Source organism: Crocodylus porosus, unplaced genomic scaffold (genome assembly GCF_001723895.1).
Source record: "Crocodylus porosus isolate Cpor-Errol unplaced genomic scaffold, CroPor_comp1, whole genome shotgun sequence".
NCBI classification, from domain to species: Eukaryota; Metazoa; Chordata; order Crocodylia; family Crocodylidae; genus Crocodylus; species Crocodylus porosus.
The window spans coordinates 53,730,936-53,739,148 of record NW_017728950.1 but is presented as its reverse complement, the minus strand read 5'-3'; the positions used below and the strand labels follow the sequence as shown (position 1 = coordinate 53,739,148).

Here is an 8,213-nt window from a genome sequence, read left to right as displayed (position 1 = left end):
CTGGTCTCAGGGGGCATGGGAATTCCAGATGAATGAGACATGGTGCTGCCTGCCCCTGCCCTCCCCACATGTCCCAGGGCCATCCCCCCACCCCCCACACCAGTGCTGTGTCCCAAGTGTGCCCCTGCTGCATGTGTCCTGGGTACTGCATGAGGAGCTGTTTGCATGGACTGAGGGGTGCCAGACCTACTATGACCTGCTGCTGCTGATTGCTATTGTGCTCTGGGTGCATACCCAGTATGCAACCCCGAGCTTCATTGTTGTGGAAAGCAAACCTGGCCTGCCCTGCAACCTCTGCCACCATCTGAAGGGCTGCCTGTGATTATGATACATGTTCCTGCTAGGGCTATGTGAAACAGCACCGTTTCATTTCAATTTCCATTTCACCATTTCAAAGGCACAGTGTTTCATTTTGATGTTTCATTTCATTTTAAAGTACTGTTCCATTTTGTCTCATCAAAACTGTTTCACTGTTTCAACACTCTTTTGACATTTCGCCCATAGGCTATAATGGGGAATCTGAAAGCTACCTATAACTTGCTCATTTCTTGCCTCATTCAAATGAAAACGGCAGGGAGGGTAGCCCCTGCAGAGGCCACAAATTCTGTCAAGTCTCAAGGAGCTGGTGCAGGGGTTTCTGGGAAACTGCACCTCAAGCTGCTGACAAGCAAAACTTATGACGTGCAGCTATGTGTGTGTGTTAAGGTGAAACAGGTTGAAAACATCAGTCATGGTATCCTATGCTGAGGCCATAAATCCTGCCAGGTTTCAAGGAGATAGGCACAGGGGTTTCTGGGAAATTACATCTCAAGCTGCTGACAAGCATAACTCATGACATGTGTAACTTTGTGTATGTGTTCAGGCACACCCTCACTGGCGCTGGGCCCTCTTCACAGCATGGTAGTGTGCCCCAATGAGGCCACCTCCCTGGCAGGACATGGCATGGGCAGACAAGGTTCTTTGGGTCAATCTGGTATCTTTTAGTAGACCCACTGAATAGTTAAAGAAATACATCTTAGCAAGGTTTCAGGTTGAAAAATCCCTTGTCAGACTGAGGAAGCACCTGCAGTCGATGTGTGTTTTGTTCCTGGATTGAAGGAGTAGTGAAGAAGCCAGAGGCTGGCATGCATTGCAGGCAATAAATCCAGTCAGTGAAGATGGAAATGGAGGCATCAGGGGGTGAGAGACAGGCTGGGGGGTAAGGGGAAGGGGGATGTAGCAGCTCAGGTAAAAGTGGAGAGTACCTCGGGAGTCAGATGTCTGGCAGGTTGTGATGCCAGGCTGAGGAGGAGCAAGGGCAAGGGGTGGTGCCTGTAGAGATGCATCAGCATCCCCATGGTGCTCATGTTTTTTATTCCCTTGCCTTGGCTTGTTTTGGCTCGGCAGAGCAGGCAGACAGCATCTGTCAGCTCAAAATGATCCCAGGCCACAGTACCTACTCAATTCTGGGGTGCGGCTGCATGTGCAGATGCTGCCTTTCGCTTGTCAAGCAACAGGAGAGGCAGACTCAGCTGAGCCACTTACCTCAACCTCCTCCAAAGTGCCAGGAAATGAGACCTGGCTCTAAGGGAAATTTGAGGGGTGTGGAGCACAAACGCAGGTGATTTCCCCTCCTTTCCCAGAATTTCCCTTGCTATGGCACTCCTCTCTCCTTGCTACCTGTAGAACTGGAAGCCTAGTATCTGCTTGTTGTAACAAAGAGGCTGTGTCTTAGTTTGGGGGATGGGAGGAGATCTTACAGCTCTCCCGCTACCCCCTCTTCTGCCCTTCCCTGAAGGCTTACCAGCTGCCTTTCCAGCATGCTTCATAGTGCCTTTGCCTTGGCTGCTGGAAAATGTGTGTGTTCTTCTGGAATGTAATCTGATTCATGTAATATATGTAGATAATTGTATATGTATGTGTATTTATGTAATATATGTATGTATGTATATAATAATAAAATATATAAATGTATTATGTGTTTCTGTATAAATTCTATATTATAATATGTGATATATGTTGTGCTTCCCTGTGCAGTGCGTGGAATGCACACTGACAGAAACCATATATTTCTTTTCTGGGGGAAAAGAATCAAAATAAACTAACAAAAATAAAAAGAGGATTTGAAGGGAGGAAGAAATTGAAAGGAATGGATGAATATAATGATAAAATAAAAGGGTAAAGAAAGCAAAAGGCATTGATGAATTCCATTTGCTAGGCTAGCAAGCAGGAAATGAATGATAACTTTTGTCTGATGCTCCTAAGCTGCTAGAAGACACAGCTCAGTAAATGAGCCCAAGGCTGAAAGCATCTCAGTTCAAACAATGCTGCTTTTCATGCTGTATTTCCATCCCTCTCCCAGAGCACTGTGATTGGAAGGGACCTCAGGGAAGGATCACAATCACTGGCCAGCTACATAGTCAATATCAGAACAGTCCTTCCACCCTCTTCCCCCTCCCTGTCCTTACTTTGTTTTCCTGAAAGCAAGCCCAGCTTCATCTTTGAAACTCAAAACTTTTCAACATTTTCAACTGCCCTTGTTTAGTTTCAAGGTTAGTTTGAAGCCTTTCATTTCATTTCAATTTTGCTGCTTCTAGCTTGAAACAGGTCTGAGCAGTGTTGAAGAGAAACAGCCGGTAATATTTCACACAGACCTAGTTCCTGCCCCCTTGCAACCAAGGAGGACATTGCAACCATCATTTATGCATTCCTCATTGTGTAAAAGGCCTGTGCCTGCCTAGCTGTGGTTGCACAGGCTGCTTAAAGTTTTGCATTGTCTCTTGCCCTCCTTTGTGCTGTGGGGGCAGAACCTGGGGGTCAGGGGAGTGTGGCCATGCCAGACAGAGAGCAGGAGCGGGGGCTGGGTCAAAGAGGGTCCTCCTCCCAGTGCAGGTCTTACTATGTAGGAGGGACTGGTGTGCCCAGTGGCTCTGGTCAGTCCCAACTGGAAGCAATGGCTTGTGGCTTCTGGCAGTGTCATTAGGTATTGGGGCATGGCATATGGGTACCCAGCCAGGGTACCCCTGGGGACCTGACATTGCTGGCAGCTGGTGGTAAAATGGCTGGCTGCATCTCATGGCTGGGGCTGAGCCTGTAGAACTGTTGGGGCAGGTACTGGCTCAGGCTCCCTGAGCTGCTGGTGGAGGGTGGAGGTGGGGAGCCTGACAGGATGGGCTGCTGGTGCCCTAAGGGGTCCTCCCCTGGTGACACATTACTATGGGTGCCAGCCAGAGCAGGGTTTTGTGCAGATCACCTGCACTCTTGTACAGAGCATGGCTGCAGGCTGGGTCCCAGGGCACAAGGATGGCACCCAGTTGCTGCATAAAGGCCAGTAAACATGCGAACATGTAGATGTGCACACTTGCTATGCAGTAAACTGTGCTACTTCACAGTAAAGCATCTCATGTAGATGTACCAACAGTGGACACTAGTTAAACCTAGCTGTTCAAAATTGTTCTGGGTAACCAGCACAATGCAAATCAGGCTAAGGCTTTTAGTGGTTGCAAAGAAGACTCAAAACCATCTGAACCACCCCTCCTCCTGAATAATGCAAGTGCTCCTTGATAAAGCTAAACATTGGGTTCTAAGTTCTTTGTTAAATATTTCTTATTACTAACACCAGAACCATGCTATTTATGAATATGGTCCAAGAAGAATGGGAATAATTACACAGCATTTGACCGCCATCTGTGGTGGCTTTAAGGATCTCAAACAGCTTTGCAATACTAATTCAATTAAGTCTTACAATACTCCTGCAAGGTAGGTAAGGGATTTAGAGATCACTTCACCTACCAGCCACACAGAGCAGCTGTCAAGAAGTGAATGGCATTGCTGCTTAGGCACAGCACAAACAGAACAGAAGTTTTAGGCAAGAAGTGAAGGAGAAAGGCAGAATGAAATGATCTGAACTGGAATTTTTCCAGGACAGCAGTGTGAACACTAGAGACAGATTAGAAAAAAACAGAAAACAATGTGTGAAAATATATGGAATGGAATTGAGAGAACAGAAGAAAAAAATCCCATGAATTTTTTCTTTCAATTGAAACTATTACCAGCATTCTTACAAAAAGTACCACAGGGCTTTTAATGACCTCACATGGCCTACAGTCTGACTTTATGTGACAGAAAGACAGCATACTCAGTAATGTTATGCTTAGAACAATCTGTTTGGGCACTGTACAGTGCTGAGGGAAGAGAGCCACCTACTGAATCACGAGACTCCTACTTTTTTTAAGTCAATTGCTATCCTTTCAGAGATTTAGCCATTGTGTTTTCCTCACACATTTCCACCCAAATACACTCAGATGCACAGCATACAAAATGCCAAGTGTCTCAATTCCCAGTGATATCACAATGATCTAAGGGGGGTTGGTACCTTGTTGGATAGGGGGCTTATTCTGGTGATTCAAACACAGCCAAAGGTCAGAGGAAAGATGCACTGCTATGGAGTCATGAATCAGCTAGTTGCCATTTTATTCCACTCTAATAATTATACCAGAGGGGAATCACTGGGAATAGCTTGCTGTAAACTTCTATGATGTGGAGAAACACGCTTAGTCTGCTCCTCTTTTCACTTCAAACACAGAAAAAAGCACTTCTACAATGTCGTAAGAACAGCTTTCCTCAGGCATTAAGCCTTGGTTTTCTTACACTGAAAATAGCACACATGCAGCCTTCCCCATGGTGCAGAAAAAATACAAGTAGTAAAAATGTTAATAAAATGGCAATAAATGGGCTAGACTGCAAAACACTTACCTTGAGAAGTGATCCCAACGAAGTCAAGTGAATAAACATTTAGCAGAACACTATAGAGTTTCCAGTCTGGTCCTTCAGTCCTTATTTGTCAAACATTAACTTAATCCTATTATCACCTAACTAACCCAGTCTCAGGGGCATTGGTTGAAGCCATGTTGGTCTAAGGACATAGGCAGATAAGGTTCTTTGAGTAAATCCAATATCTTTTATTAGATCAACTAAAATAGTTGGAAAAATTCTTCTTTGCAAACTTTCAGGTACAAACACCCTTCTTCAGGCAGTGGAAGCATCTGCAGTTGTATCAGAGGGCTTGGCTGTATATCCAATACTACTGAATTAGCATTGAGGAGAACACCCGTGATTATCACCACACAAATCTTCAAAAGGGCTTTGATTCAACAAGGACACTACTCCAGAGAAAAAGATAACACTTTTGAAAGAGCCACTTGGATACAACATAAAGAACTGGAGTACAAAAAGAAATTCCCCATGAATTGCATACCATTAGTTTTGACATACCATCCCTCCCTGAAATGTTCAAACAATTTCAACCCATACTAGAAGAAGACCCATTTCTTAAGAGATCTTCCCAGAACCACCCATCCTAGCCTTTAAACAAGTGCGAAACCTCACCAACCTCATTGTGAGAAGCAAACTTCCTGTGGCCCAAAACATACCCAATGGATCTAGACCATGCCAGGACAAGAAATGTAAAACCTGCCAACACATCTCCACCACTCCTGCAACAACTACACCCCACAACAGAACCATCAACATTTCTGGATCTTGCACCTGCACCTCCACACATGTCCAATGCACCAAATGCCTTGATGGAAAATATGTAGGAGAAATCAAACAACTGTGAACCAGAATGAATGCACACTGAATGCTAGGGCTGTGCAGAGCAGGTAATATTTGATTTGACAGCCATGTCCAATATTAAACTGGGTCCCACTTCGATTTGCCATCCACTTTGAGTTGAAGTGAGTCTGCTTCGACTTGAGGTCAAAGCTCAGTCAAATATTCAAGCTGCTTCAACTTCCCCATAGGCTATAATGGGGAAGACCGAAGCAGGTTATAACTTTGGCATTTCTTGTCTGATCTTGATTAAACTTGTCAGAATGGTAGGTCCTGAGGATCCCACAAAGCTTGCCAACTTTCAAGAAGATAGGTTCAGGGGATTCAGAGAAACAGTACCCCAAATTCTTGAGAGAAAACCTCCTGTGACTTGTGTGGAAAGCCACAGAGAGCTCAAAACTGCAGGCTTGCTAGCCCCTGAGGAGCCCACAAAGCCTGCCAACATTCATGGTGATAGGTGCAAGGGTTTGGGGGAAACTGCACCTTAGGCTGGTGACAGACAAAACTCATGATACAGATGGAGTGAGGAGGGTGGCATTCACTCTACCTGCACCTGGAGCTTGGGGATCCCAGCAGCGGGAGGTTCACCCTGAGGAACACCAGCTGCTCCACCAAACCAGGATCCAAGCAGGTGTGGGGGGGTGTCACAACATCCCCATCCATGCTGAATACCCTCTTGCTTGGCACACTGGTTGGTGGACAGGACAGGTATTCCCAGGTAAATGTGGCCAGATCCGGCCACATCGGGCTGCGGGTTGCCCAGTAGGCCAAGGGGTCACAGTCCAGGGGCTCCACAGGCTCAGCAAGATAGGCAGACACCACGATGTGAGGGCTGTCTGCCTGACCCTGGGGTCTGGTGGGTCTGGACCCCCTAATGTTTGCCATGGCCTTAGCCCATATTGGCAGTGCCTGTGGTGGAGGGGAAGACTGGCTCGTGGATGGCAAGCTGGGTTCAGGCACTGAATCCCCCTGTTTCACTTCCCCCTGCCTCCGCTGTTCCGCCTCCATTACTTTCTTAATAAGTATCTCCCTCCAGTGACTCAGTGTCTTGCTGCCACATACCATGCCCTTCACCCTTGGGTCACAGAGGGCAGCCAGCATATGCACTGTGTTGGACCCCGAGGGTTCAAGCTTTCTCCTAAGGCACTCCTTCAGCCGCCTCACCAGTGCCTGCACATCTGGTGAAAGTGGCCTGCCCCAAGTAGGAACATTGGCCCCCAGGAAGCTCTCCATTTGGCCACGGAGCTCCTTCACTATGGGGACCACCTGGCTGAGAAAGGCACCAGTAGCACTGAGGGTCTCAGTGGCCTCGAGGAAGGGCTTGAGGACCAGCACGATCTGGGAGATGGCATCCCATTCACCTTTGATCAGGGGGCCGCTGATCCCAATCTCCCCAAGCAAGGCCAGCTCATGGATGGCCTTCTGTTGCTCTGCCAGCCTCTCGAACATCAGGTATGTGGAGTTCCACCAAGTCTCCACATCCTAGATGATTCTATGCTGCAGGGCATTTAGCTCTACTTGTTTGTCCCACAGCATCTTGCCCCCCTTGATGCTCCGGTGGAAGTAGCCTGCCACCATTTTGCATCTGGAAACAAGCCTGCCAGTGTTGCTGGTGCCATCACTGGCAGCCCTTTCCCCCTCCAAGGCATCCCTCATAATCAGATGTAAATTGTGTGCCACACAGCAAATACCAGCAAAGTTGGCATCATGGACTGCCTTGACCATATTGGCCCCATTGTCAGTGACCATGAAGTCATGGGTGAGCTCAGCCTGCTCAACGCCCAGCCACCCCTGTACTATGTGGTTCATGGCCCCCCTTATCTCTGCTGTTGTGTGGGACTCATCCATCACCCTGGTGTGAAGGAGAGCCCACTGACAGCCTGACTGGCCACACCAGTGCCCTGTGAGGGAGAAGTACACATGATCTCCACCCCAGCTGCTCCAGATGTCCGAGGTGAAGTGCACGGTCACCTGCGGACCTGCCTTATGCAGCTTCTCCCTCAAGTGCTCCCTGCATACTTCATATAGGGAGGGCACCACCGTCCTGCTGAAGGTGGTGCGTGCTGGCACCTGGTAGGATGGAGCTGGCAGTGCCAGGAGCTACCTGAATCCTGGCTGTTCAACAAAGGTGAAGGGCTGGCCATCCAGAGTGATCATCTCCCCAGTGGTCTGGGTGACCTTGCTCGCATTTGCAACTGGTCCCTTTTGCCCCCAATGTTCCAGGGTGCCCTGCCTATGCTGTGGGGGGGAGGGGAGCTGTGGAGTGAGTGGGGCCTGTTCCTGTGGCCAAGGGGTGGTACCTGCGGAGATGACTCAGCATCCCTAAGGTGGTCATGCACTTTGTTTCCCTGCCCCGGCTGATTTTGGATCAGCAGTGCACACAGATAGCAAATGCAGGATCATCTGCCAGCTCATAATGATCCCAGACCATGCTAGTACTAGGCCTTTCCCTCTGGTGTGCAGGTGCCTCTGTGGATGCTGCTGAACTCTCCCCCTTTTCAGCAGTCAGAGGCACAGCAAGAGAAAGAGTGGATTCAGCTGAGCCGCTTGCCTTCACCTGTACAGAGGCACCTTCTGAAGTGCCTTCTGGGAAAGACCTCATGGCTTGAAAGGAAAAAACC

General features: G+C 48.1%; 1 long non-coding RNA gene across 1 annotated transcript; it reads left to right on the top strand.

Annotated features, from left to right (window-relative positions):
• The first annotated feature begins 1,296 nt into the window (after nt 1–1,296).
• LOC109323395 lies at nt 1,297–8,013 on the top strand. Its single transcript, XR_002104656.1, has 3 exons — nt 1,297–1,404; nt 5,902–5,905; nt 7,990–8,013. It is a non-coding gene; the product is annotated as an uncharacterized LOC109323395 (long non-coding RNA).
• Nucleotides 8,014–8,213: the final 200 nt, after the last annotated feature.